The sequence below is a fragment of the Pinus tabuliformis genome, chromosome 7, assembly GCF_031772625.1.
Source record: "Pinus tabuliformis cultivar Carrire ecotype Pingquan chromosome 7, CPIR1, whole genome shotgun sequence".
Classification (NCBI taxonomy): domain Eukaryota; kingdom Viridiplantae; phylum Streptophyta; class Pinopsida; order Pinales; family Pinaceae; genus Pinus; species Pinus tabuliformis.
The window spans coordinates 463,157,288-463,171,431 of record NC_142293.1 but is presented as its reverse complement, the minus strand read 5'-3'; the positions used below and the strand labels follow the sequence as shown (position 1 = coordinate 463,171,431).

The following is a 14,144-nucleotide window of genomic DNA, read 5'->3' as shown; positions in this document are numbered from 1 at the left end:
TCTGACATTGTATACGGTACGGAAAGTTATATCTATATATCCCTAGTTTGGTGTGTGGTTGACATATTTTCTCAACCCACTGGTTGTGTGTCCAAGATAATTTCCCACACTTAGTGTATATATCTAATACAATAATTGACCAATGAGATAGTTTGCACTATCAAATTTTATCTCCAACAAGATTACCAACTTTTAGCACTTCTAACCTTGAATTATAAATTGTTCTGAATAATGTTAGAGGAATCTTTGGATACTTCCAATGGAGTTGTGATCGTGAAAAGAAAGTGAAGGTAGCCATTGAGATCCTAGAAGAGGAATCTTTGGATACTTCCAATGGAGTTGTGATCGTGAAAAGAAAGTGAAGGTAGCCATTGAGATCCTAGATAATATACAAAAATATTGAGTTGCTTAGATTGTCTAAATTGATATTGTTGTCACAGGTAGAAAGCATAATAACGTTTGAAAATGGGGTTAAGAATGATTCACGATTTTTTTTCCTAGTAATAAAATATGGTGCGAAATCCCTGTGAGAATATTGAACCGAATCTTCATTATTGTTAAGAAAAAGAAACACCGATTCTATATGAACTCTGAAAATCTACGAATTCTTTAGAAACGTCTGTTCGACGATTGTGAGTCAACTAATAGATATTAGGAATGTCACATTTAAAATCAAACATCCTTGCTCACCTATTTCCGCCGGACATTAAGAATAACCTCGGCTGATTTTTGGCATTAGATGGAGTTATCTGTGTGACCTATGGAGTGTTGGCAACAGAATTGTGCTTGGTGTTTAGATATACTACACGGCTTTATTGAATTTGATGGCAGGAGTTGATTAACAATCAAAGTTATGCAAAGTTATGTTGTTGGGAAATCCTTATCTTTGAATTGGCCAGACGATGAGCTTTTTGTAACTCATTAAAATCAGCAGCACCTTGCAGTAACGGAACAGCTATTCATATCTATTCCCAATATATGCTCAAAAGGTAAAGACAATACAAGAATGTTTTGAACTCCAGGGTTTAGGTTCTCTACAAACATGGTAATGACGATGCAACAATCAGTGTTTGCCTTCTAATTTGACTTATAGAAGTTTCTCAGGCAATCTCTCTATGGCCGTCAGTCCAATAAATTACCTGTAAAAAGCAGAGTAATTCATTTCAGTCAGAGAACTTTCCATATTCCGAAAATAATAGACACCCAGTTATTACCGTTTCCAGAAAAGGCAGTTTCTTCAGCGACAATTAGATTTCCAGCAAAGTGTAAATGAAGCAGTGAGACATAAAAAAATTTATCATGTAAATGTAAATGTAAATGTAAATGTAAATGTAAATGAAAATGAAATAGAAATATTTAATGGTTAAATTTAAAATGAAAATAAAGTGTGAGAACTTTTTATAATGTCTTCTATTTGCTATTATGTTTTTGTTTTTATATTTATTAATCATCTTTTTTATATTACAACCACCAATAAAATAAAAGAATAGTAATATCTTTTTCCAATAGTTTACAAAAATAGATATTATTATTTTTATGAAATTGAGAGGTTATGTCTATAATTTAGTATGAAGGGATGAAAAAATATTTTGGCCTTTCTTAAAATAAAATATAATTCTAAATAGAAAATTAATTTAAGTTATAATAAAAAATGAATATGTTATGAATGTAGAGTAATTAAAAGTAAAAAAAATGATAGAAAAGTAATTTCAGTTATAATAAAAAATGAATATGTTATGAATGTAGAGTAATTAAAAGTAAAAAAAATGTATGAATAAGATGTTGAAATCTTATAATTTAAAAAAACCAAATCCAACATAAATTTTAAATATAGTGAAGTGATGTTGATATCAAAGTGATATACATTTATATATAGGAAAAAATTGTTAAAAAAATATTTTAATTTTGTATATAATGAAATATTCAATGTGGGTTATCAGCATAACATTTTAATATTAATTAATATTTTTATTTTGTAAGTTTGATAGATCTTTCTCATTCATTCATTTTGAAAAGCAGGTTATCTCCATGAAAGACTTTTAGTAGCCTCAACTTTCCCATTGGGAAACAAGGTTAGTTGGCCACAAAAACTCACTATAAACCATCCAAAATCTCAATAAACAAGCCCTTATAGGCTTGAATGTCTAAACACAGTGTTCATCTACATAACTGTAATACATGATACTATCCTAGATATACATCAAAAGGTTCAACAAAAAAAAATCCATAACAGAACTAAAAACTAATCATCATTGAGGACTCCAAAAGGACAAGGTGCTTAGCACTTGATCTAGATAATTCTTACTAGGGAGCCATGGAATGTAATGTGAACATTTGGATTTGGAATTGAATATGTTGCAATTGCTTCTAGATGTAGTGAAGGCCTAGTATGGGTATGACATGATGGCTTTAGCCACGACACTCTTCATAATACTAATTAATATTGACATATATCTAAAAATATATTAATAATAAAAAAACCATTTTCGTTTGTGCACTAGATATATATATTATGTAAAATATTTTAATGTAGATTATATATATTATATATTGTTTTAAAAAATTATGTATGTATCATGAAAAAATAAGCTTTATGATTAAAAAATTTGGGTTGGCTTCAATATTTTACAGTTTGTTCTTCTATATATACTCTATATAGCATTAAAAAACAGAATTTAAACAATAGAATATTACACATTGTATTTTGTACACATCAAGAATTTTGATCCCTCTATGCTCATGTTAGGTCTTTGCTTAAAATGGATTTATATTGATAACTTTTCTTTTTGATAAACCTTCTTGTTATTCAAATGAAAGAAACAATTACAATTGAAAAGAGATTCCCATCTTATTACTACTTGGAAATACAAATTTTATTTACCCATATTCCATAGGTTCAACCTAGATATCTTCATTTCAGCTACTCCACTTCCTCTCATTTATATTTGATTTTCCACCTTGCATCTATTACTTTCCACCTACTCCACTTGCATTTACTATATTCTTTGCCAATTTGTATCTAATACTTGCTTTGGTTGCTTGGCTTTATGAATAGTACATTCATATATTTATATGACTATGCAAACATGGTAACTAGATCACTATACCAAATTTGACTCAATGTAGGTTCAATTTATGATTATGAAATATTGAATATTTAATAAGTATTACAATTTATGATTATGAAATATTGAATATTTAATAAGTATTATTCGATTTAAACCGTAATTTCTAATGAGTAAAGAAAATATTGTTCTTTATGTGTTCTTTTGGAAATGAAGTTTTCCATCATAATTCCCATGTGTGCCAATCACATTATATTTATAATTGTTAATGAAAAGATTTTTATAAGTTACATTATTTTGACGAAAATTGTGTAGCAATTTTTAAATAATTGTTTTTTTTTTTAATCAAACATGTTAAGTGAAATCTGTAGAATTATATTATTTTTTGATTGATTTTAAGAAACTTATTGCAATTTATTAAAAAAAATAGATTAATTATCTTATAAGAGGAAATAACAACTTCATTGTATCTCAATAATGACAACTAAGATATAAATGAGTAAATAATCCTATTAAATTTCTTCTACATGATCAAAATGTAAACTGTAATATTGGTGGAGCTGTGTAGTCTATGTGTACTTGCTCATGTCTATATGAAGTTAGACAAGATAAGATTTTCCACACAAATTCACACATTATGAGGTATGATGTATAAAATAAATATCAAATATGAAATTATTTTCAACTTTTTATTAAGAAAAAAGAAAAAACTTATTTTAGTTAATATTGAAAAATTAAAATAAGCATAATCTTCAAATTGAAATGTAACCCTTCTTTTAAGTTTCATTCCTGACATTGAAAGCTTAAACTAGAAATACATTTCTAAACATAAGATTGTGCATCAGTAGGTAACCCTTTCTTTTAAATGTGATCCTTGACTTTGAAAACTTGAAAAGGAAATACATTTCTAAACATAGGATTCTGCATCCGTAGAAGCGGTTGATGGAAAACTTGCTTCCAAATTTGAATTTGTCAAGAAGAAAGGCTTTTTTATTGAGGTTTTATGTAAACAAACTCGGATGTAAGAACTTGAAAAATAAGAGGATGTCGTTTTTTCTCTTTACGAAACAAATTCTAGAAATGTCTTTTTATCCTACCTAGCTATAGAATGTATCTCTAGACGCATGCCAAACTTTTGTCAAAATAGCGGTTGTTCGTCGAACTATCATGAAGGTTTCAAATTTCTAAATGTAAATGAGTTGAATTACATCTATTTTGTCACGCCTCTACACCTGCAGTAGTCTTTCAACCACTTATAGCGAGGTGCGGCACCACCGAACACTTTCTTTTCACCAATACTTATGTTCGTGGACTACGCCTTAATTCACTTTCTCCTACTTAGTTTGTGTTTCGCAACCAAGTATTATTATGTTTATCTTTTATACCAATGAACACCCATACTCATTCATTATCAACAGCAATTATAAACAAGAAGACAATTGCACAGTATAAAGGGGAGGGGCAACTCCCTGCAATATCAGTCTACCCGAATCAATATATTATATAATCATCACTTTTACAATGTACAAGATAAATCTTGGGAAACCCCAAATTTACACTTAGTCAATTTTCACAACTTCGGCAAACTCAGTTGCACAGCTCGTCGGCACCTCCGCACGGTCGCCGCACGACTCTCCAATCTGTCGTTCACCTCATTGCATGTCTTCGCCGGTTCGCTCTTCGTTTGGTCGCAAACGCCCAAACCGTGTACACTTGCCCACACGCAGTCCCGCTTGCCAACTCTTAACAAACGCCCAAATCATGTGAACAACATGTAGTACTGCCTGCCCAACTCTACAACCTCCGGTTCCAACCTTCGTTCACCTTTCGTGCACACTTGCACAATGGGTGGGCACTCCCCCGAGTTGCCAAGACACCCATGCCAAGTCGTCGCACAAATGGGCACCACATGTTCACCATGCACGCCTCACCCGATCACCGGGTGCACCCTCGCCCGCACCTTCGTTCACAACAAGTCCAACACTTCTTCGTGCACGACCGCCCAAGAACGGGTGCATAAGAACTGCGCCTTCCTCCTTGCCTTATGCGCACTTAGACCTGTGCTCCTTTCGCTTGTGCGAAGATGTCAAGGTCAAATGATGATCAAAATGCTCCAAACGTATCGCAATATATATCCATCGCAAATGGGGGTGGGGCTTGCCCAGCTGACCACCCATCATTCATGCGCACACCCTTCCAAACGCCCAATACATGTGTCGGCCTCCCCTCCATTGTATGCCAGCCTCCAAGTGCATCGCTCCACATTCAAGGGTGTATAAACTCCATTGAAACTCTACCATATCATATATGTTTCGTCGCAAGTTATGTCACAAGGTCCTCCATCGCATCACACAACCTCCGTCGCATCACATACCTGGTCGGTCCCACCATCTTCCGTCGCACATCCACACGCGCTTGTGTGCGCGCGCCCGGTCGCTCGGCGCCCAACCGTCGCACATCTCCAAAGGCCTTACATCCCCCTCCACCTGAAATCGTTGTCGTCCTCGACAACATACCATCCTGGTAGCCATCCACCAAGATCATCAATATCCATGATGTCGATTCCTCCACATACTGCAACATCCCTGCAACATATGTAGAACCACCGTCTCCATCATGTCTTGCCCTGGCAACCATCTGTCACCAAGATCACCATACCAAGGTATACACCTCATCGGTATGTCATACATTAGAGATCATCTCAATCCATGATCATCAACCACCCTGTCACAATCTCCTCATGCTGCTCTCCATCATGGAAGGCTGGTCCCTCCATCCAAGATACATGCCCACTGCAACATCTCGCATCGACCCCATCATGTGTCATCATGTGAACTGCTGCCATGATACTCCAACACAATGCTAACACATCTCTGCACATTGCATGCCCCCATGTTTGAACTAGTTGGGTAGCTAGTCCAGCTACCACGCTCAAACCATGAGAGTGAACATCCACATGTCATCATCAGTCTTTTCTCAAAACATCCTGCCACATTCTCAACTCGATCAAGAATCCATCTCCATACAAGTGTAAGCCATGCTCAAGTCCATGAAGTAGTCCTCATCTCATCTACAACATGTTGTCCATGATGTTTGGTGTCAATGTGCTACATGAAATCAGCCACATATATCCCATCATCATCCATATGTGTATCTCCTCTATATGAAGAGACCATCTCATCAATCTCCAATTCTCAGTGTGCCACATCCAGGTCCATGAAGCAACCTCCATCATATCTGCAATATGTCATCCCTCAAGTCTACCATAGAAACAAGTGTACACCTGTCTCATCTATCCATGTGCTGCCCATGATCATAGATCAATCAGCTCCCATGTCAAAAGGTAGTTGAGTCTCGGGTCAACCCATGCCCAAGTGTTGCCACCAAGGCATCATCATCGTTGTAACTCCATCACTTCAAAGTGTCTCATATCGATCTGTCACATCAAGTCACTCTTTCAATCCATTCCCATACATGTACTTGAAAGTATGCACCCCATCCTGCATCAAAGTCTCTGACCTCAGCTCCTCAATGCATCAAATCCTCTAAGTCCACCATATATGAAGTCCCCAAAAGTCACAACCTCATGTCATCATGAGCTCCATAAACCATTCCCAACCAACATCTCAGCAAGCATACAAGTCTCGGCCCAAAGGTCTCTGGAAGATGCCTCAACTCTCCATGTAGTAAGAGTGCTCCATAGTCTGCTCACAACTCCATCCAAGTCCATGGCCTCGTTGTACAAGAGTCCACAACCTCTCCATCGACTCATAAGTAAAACATCTCCATGTCACATCAGCAAATCCATCTGCATAACATCCCTGCCTTGGAACTCCTCATTGGATGCCCATAAGTGACACCTCTACAAGTGCTTCTGCACAATGTCCTTGCATAAGACTGCCATGCTCCATGTCTTCAACTTGATGTCCATGACTATGTTGCCCATGTAGTCCAACCAAGTAGACCCATCACAACAATCGGTCATCCTCATCCAAGTCTGCTATCCTCGGTCTAGTGAACTCGGTCACCCAACCATATCATCATCACATGAGTCTCTCCATCATAGCTCCCCCACTAATGTTCCACCAAGACTTGCTCTTGGTCTCGGCCATGAGAAGTCCACCCAGGCAACTCAAGTGTGTGCCCTTCAATCTGTCCATGAGTCATGCCGGGCACTTAGCCAATTCTTCATATGGCTAAAGCATGACCCATTCCTCCGCAATGATCATCATGTTCCTCCCTTGTCACGGGCCTTTGTACCTTCTACCATAAGGTCACAAACAACCCCAACAAGTCCCGCAACAGTCAACAATCCTTGCTTCTCCATACAAGGTTCCATCATAGTCATCCATGGTAAGATCCTCCCTAGCATTGGCAAACTGACTTTGCCCTTCCCTGCATATGGTCCATCTACCAAATGCTTAAGTGAAACACAAGTATCAATACTTACTTCATCATCATGAGGCTCCTCCATATGAGTATCCTCATCCATCCATGTTTGCAAACTGCACGATCCTGGTCCAACTTGATCAACCTCAAGTTCATCCTCCATCGTTGTCATGTTTGCAACAACCTCAATCATCACGGCTTCCTCTTCCTTGATAGCACAATCTGCAACTTCACCTTGCTCCACTGTCCAACCAAGTTGAAGAAGTTTGTCTTCAACATTCTTTTCCAAGACTTCAAGTTCCTTTCGAATCCGGGGATTCTCTTCTTTCATTCGCTTCAACCTGTATAAGGTAAGCAAGAGCTTCCCTTCGCATTCTTCCAAACCTGCCATGCCTTGTCGTTCAGCATGGCCTAAGCACAAGGCTTCACCCCTGCTAAACCTATTTTACCATTCACCAGCTTCACCAAGTTCCCTGCAACCATGAATCGGCCCTTGTTCCACTTGTACGTGAAACCAACTTCCTTCACCTGCAAGTACCTGCTTCCATTGTGACTTCGTCACGAGAAACCTTGCTCTAACACCAGCTCCAACCGAGCTCTGATACCAACTTTCACGCCCCTACACCTGCAGTAGTCTTTCAACCGCTTATAGCGAGGTGCAGCACCACCAAACACTTTCTTTTCACCAATACTTATGTTCGTGGACTACGCCTTAATTCCCTTTCTTCTACTTAGTTTGTGTTTCGCAACCAAGTATTATTATGTTTATCCTTTATACCAATGAACACCCATGCTCATTCATTATCAACAACAATTACAAACAAGAAGACAATTGCATAGTATAAAGGTGGGGGGCAACTCCCTGCAATATGAGTCTGCTCGAATCAATATATTATATAATCATCACTTTTACAATGTACAAGCTAAATCTCGGGAAACCCCAAATTTACACTTAGTCAATTTTCAAAACTTCGGCAAACTCGGTTGCCCATTTCGTCGGCGCCTCCGCACGGTCGCCGCACGACTGTCCAACCCCTCGTTCACCTCGTCGCACATCTTCGCCGGTTCGCTCTTTGTTTGGTCGCAAACGCCCAAACCGTGTACACCTGCCCACACGCAGTCCCGCTTGCCAACTCTTGACAAACGCCCAAATCGTGTGAACAGCACATAGTACCGCCTGCCCAACTCTACGACCTCTAGTTCCAACCTCCGTTCACCTTCCGTGCACACTTGCACGATGGGCGGGCGCTCCCCCTGAGTCGCCAAGACACCCACGCCAAGTCGTCGCACAAACGGGCGCCACCCATTCACCGTGCATGCCTCATCCGATCACCGGGCGCACCCTCGCCTGCACCTTCGTTCACAATAAGTCCAACGCTTCTTCGTGCATGACTGCCCAAGAACGGGCGCATAAGAGCTGCACCTTTCTCCTTGCCTTATGCGCACTTAGACCTGCACTCCTTTTCCTTGTGCGAAGATGTCAAGGTCAAATGATGATCGAAATGATCCAAACGTATCGCAATATATATCCATCACAAATGGGGGTGGGGCTTGCCCAGCCGACCACCCAGCGTTCATGCGCACACCCTTCCAAATGCCCAATACATGTGTCGGCCTCCCCTCCATTGTAAGTCGGCCTCCAAGTGCATTACTCCACGTTCAAGGGTGTATAAACTCCATCGCAACTCTACCATATCGTATATCTTTTTTCGCAAGTTATGTCGCAAGGTCCTCCATCGCATCACACAACCTCTGTCGCATCGCGTAACCGGTCGGTCGCACCATCGTCCGTCGCACATCCACACGCGCCCGTGTGCGCACGCTCGGTCGCTCGGCGCCCAACCGTCGCACATCTCCGAAGGCCTTACATATTTTATCCTAACTTGGCATAGAATGTGTCTGTTGATGCATGCTAAACATTCGACCAGAAGTCAGGCGTTCATTGAACTACCATTGCAGGGAGGCTTCAAATTTCTAAGCATGCTACACAAGCCTGTGAGGATGCCTTACTTGAGAGGGTTCGATGAAATGCTTTACTTTCCAAGGTTTTGATAAAAGGTCTGTTTTCCATTCATTGGATTTTACTCTAACTACAGCGATACCTTTGATTATGGTTGAATTTTCTCTTTAAATACTCGGTGAATTGTGTGGTATTAATTTTAAATTAAAAAACTGTTGAATTTTCTCTTTAAATACTGGGTGGATTGTGTACTATTAATTTTTTATTAAAAAGTGTTAATGTAATTCAAGAATATGATTGAGTTGAGAGGCATATTTTAGACTCTAATATAAAGGAGATGTTTATTTTTTTCATACTTAATTTTATGTTGACAAATATTCATTTTAAATGAAAATAAAATATTCTGGAAACAATAATCATTATTGACTATAATAATAATAATAAAATGAATATACATGTTTTATTAGTTTAATTAAAAACATTATAAAACATCAATAATCTCACTCTTACTACCTTTTGTCATTATTAATTTTACAATGTTGTATAAATATTTCGCTTTCACTATCAACCATAAATAAAATATTTTGATACATATATATTAGGTAAAATAATTTTGTATCAACTTTTAAAATAGACAAAACAATTAACTGTGAAAAAAATATTATATTTTCTTTTGGTTGTGTAATATATGTAATTCTTGTTGTGCTCAAATTTTTAATAGTTAAGCGTTTTTTTCAAATAAAAATAAAATATAATTTTGATTTTAATTGAAATATTAATAAATATACATAATTGTTAATTTTAATTAATAGTATAGAAAAACATCAATAATACGAAAATCATTATACTTGTTGTAGCTTGGCTCATTGTTAATATTACAACCCAGTATAAAAAAAATGCCCAAATATTTCACTTTAATAATACAAATTATAGAAAATATTTAAATATATATTAAGAAATATAATTTAATATTAATTTAGAAAAATAAAATAATTAAAACCGAAAAAAAACGATTATATTCCTTGATATATATCTCAATACAAGGTATATTACAACATTTTGAGCTTACTGCTTTGAATATTTTTACATTTACATAACAGCACAGAGTATCTGCACAATGGACCTATGTCTCCAACATTTTGCATCTTGCATCTATAGCCACAATAGGCTACGAATTTTCCATGACCTTAGAACACTGTTTGTGTACAACCAAAATAAAACTAAATGCCATCAAACCATTAGATAAAAAGTGTTGATCGTTATAATACAATGAGGCAACAAAATATCCAGAATTATGTTGGGACTGGAAGCATTAGCCTGTCACGCTGAAAGATTTCCGATACCATGGCTTAATGGGCTGTCAAAAAAGCGGTGATTCCTGTAGGGTTGTAAACATTTCTGCTTTCTGCTCTGTGAAGCTGTATTAAGAAGCTGAAATTTAGATCATAAATTCTATGGGCATGGAGCGTTTCTTAGATAAGGCTATTATCAGGTTTTTCATATACTATGTATTTAAATATCATAGCTAAATCTCTTTTAGATATCTTGTTTGCAATTTTATTGTATTCTTTGTAGATAGGTTGGAATTTTAGTTTTCTTATTATGAGTTTCCATGTTGTTGAATTTAGGAGATTTAAATGTGAATGACTTGTCAGCTAATTATACATTTGGAATCACCACAAACTAAACAATAATACATTTGGAATCTTTAAAAATGTAAAGGTCAAAAATGCCTAAACAACCACTTAAGATCACTTCAACTTTGGTGTTAATCCCTAATCCGAGACCTTAAAAATCTTTAAAAAGAGTCTAGAAATAGAGCACCTCTCCACATTATAGTGTTCTAGAGAGAGATATTCCCTAAAGAGAGAAATTATTTTCAATGCTTGGAAAGCGCTGACAATATTTTCATTTCTGAAAATGACTGACTCTGCTTAATTTTGCTCTTGAAATCTTTTTAACTGATTTTTCAATTCTCCCATGTTAAAATAAATTTACATGCAAAGATACTTAATCCTTTTCAATTCTTAGTAAATTAATAATTAGAATGGATATATACAAATATATTTCTGGTTGATATTTTTGTAAAGAACTAATTTGTTTCATCACTTTTTAAGATCTAAAATTATACCTTTTAAAATACAATTTAAATAATTCTCCCATGTTAAAATAAATTTGCATGCAAAGATATTTAATCCTTTTCAATTCTCAGTAAATTAATAATTAAAATGGATATATACAAATATATTCTGGTGATATTTTTGTAAAGAACTAATTTGTTCGATCACTTTTTAAATCTAAACTTATACCTTTTAAAAATATCATTTAAAGAACTTTACGATTTGAAATATTTCAAAGTCTTCCACTCTTCTAACCACCTATATAAGGGAAGACATTGATGAGGTCAAATCATGCCAAAGGTAACACTATATCAACATATCACTATATCTATGTGATATAATGGATTTTTATTTCTTAGATTTACTATTTTGATAAATTATGAATAACTATTTGTTAAATTCTCATGGAAATTTTGATAGCCCCTTGGTTTTTTGCATTAGAGTTGTGGTTTTCTTTTTTATTAATAATTATTTTTTTTATTTCTTGACCTTGGTTTTTTGAATACGATTTTACTTTTTTTCTCAATAACTTTAACTTTAATGGTTATCTTCTTAAATAATAATTATATTTTTTTGCGTCTTATTTTCTAAAACATTGAAATTAATGATTTTGTAAGCGAAACATTTCTTAATGTTTTCAAAATTTCTCTTACTCTATTAACAAAATTCTCTTTCCATTTTAATGGTTTTAAAGGAATTATGAAACAAACCAATAATCACTAAATTTTATCACTCCTATTACGCAGAGATAACTCCCACTATATTGAATTTTTTTCTTTCTGAAATTAATTTGTTGGATAAAGCTAATGAAAGAAACATTTTATCCTTAAAATATGATGGCCAAATACTTTCTCTGGTTGTTCGTTTTCTATCTAAACATTATATTCCAGTTTAAACGTTTCCTTATTATTTTTCCATATAATTAGAATGTAAAATTCTTATAAACATTTTACTTTCTTTAACTTCATCAACTCAATTTTAAATCCTCTTATCTGTTTTCAACCCTGAAGCGAATCATTTCTTTTATCAATTGACGCTACTTTCACCGATAAATGAATGAAATCCCTCAGAGATAAAGTTCGCTTACAAAATCTTCAATAACCCCTAATTCCCTTACGACTTATTCACTCTTCCGAACATTCCGGCAGATCGTCTTTCCGACCAGAGATTTCTATATAATAAATTTTCCTATATACTTCCCCTTTCCTATTTGAATCATTGCTAGATCTTTTATTTCTCATTGGGTATTTAGTTTCTATTGCCCTTCCATAATCTTTTATCAGATGCTAAACTCCACAGAGTATAAAAGGAAATAGCTAATTATATTTGTTTTAGAACTTTAAAAATAAGATATTCAGCGGAATAGATCAATGAATAACTACCTCTGATGAGTCGTGAGTGTATGTAATTGAGAACAGAAACAAAAATAGAAGCTATATATATTATTGCCTTCTATTCTGAAACGCACTTTAAAAATAAAATATTCAGCCGAATAGATCAATGAATAACTACCTCTGATTACTCGCGCGTGGATGTAATTGAGAACAGAACCAAAAATAGAAGCTGTATATATTATTGCCTTCTATTCTGAAGCGCAAACCATCGCGTCATTGTTTTCTGCAAGTCAAGTTAATCTTTCAAAATACAGATGGAATCAGGTTGTTAAACGTATTTCATGGTATTTCAAATCTCATCAAAAGCACAGAGAAAATACCTCATATTGAAATCAAATTACAATCAGGTAAATTCGTTGTTGGATCTCTCATGGGAAATACAGCTGCTGGATTAGGACGGACGCTCATTTTAAAGAAGTTTGGGCTACGCAGGCAGACCTATTGAAACCCTAATCTGAAGCTAAAATAGATTTGGAGGTTAGAAGGACCAACAAATATTCTTAATAAAACTAAAACAGATTTGACAGAGACTAAAGAAATAGGAACGGTTGCGTAGTTAAATAATTACCAGCCAAGCATACTTCGGGATTCCAGTTTGATATCTGCGGCCCGGCGGAACAAGCCGTTTTTCATGATACAGTTGATAATTCTCATCTTCTTCAGATTGGTAAGCAGAGACGGATTGTTGTCGGCACCGGCCGTTAAAACCCAAAGAAGATGAGAAACTTATCACCTATAACATGCTAAAAGGCCACCCATAATGCCCACTCATTCGGATATCCAGAGTCACCTCCGGCATGGAATATATTACAGGTAAAGGTTTGAGACGACTAGTGTTCCATCTTAGTCAACTATGTCAACGTCCATCTACCAACCCTTGCGCACTAAAATATTGGTTGTTGTCGTTACTTTCTTAACGCGTTTTATTCGTCGTGGACCCTAAGGACATATGCTCTGATATATGTGGATCGTATTGTTTCTTTTGCATATGCGTTTTATGCTTCTGGAACCGTAACCACATCATAGTCGTAATCATGACTTGAGCACAATTTATCAGGATCTTCCATGGCACATCTATACTAGATGTTGAAATGTTAAATTAAAAAAAAGGTAATTTTACAAATGCATTTGAAATGCAATTACCTTTTTAACTCTATATTTAAATGATACGTAAATATAGAAATTAATTCATAATAATCATTAAATCATTTATTTT

The 14,144-nt window shown here is 35.6% G+C and overlaps 1 long non-coding RNA gene across 2 annotated transcripts; it reads right to left on the bottom strand.

Moving 5' to 3' along the window:
- Window positions 1-717: 717 nt before the first annotated feature.
- Window positions 718-13,693, bottom strand: LOC149247953 (uncharacterized). 2 transcript variants are annotated; one of them, XR_016265680.1, is made up of 4 exons: window positions 13,497-13,693; window positions 13,249-13,388; window positions 13,047-13,151; window positions 718-1,139 (listed from the first exon to the last, which is right to left on the bottom strand). It is a non-coding gene; the product is annotated as an uncharacterized LOC149247953 (long non-coding RNA). The 2 variants fall into 2 exon arrangements; XR_016265679.1 differs by lacking the exon at window positions 718-1,139 and adding an exon at window positions 10,429-10,832.
- Between the last annotated feature and the right edge of the window lie 451 nt (window positions 13,694-14,144).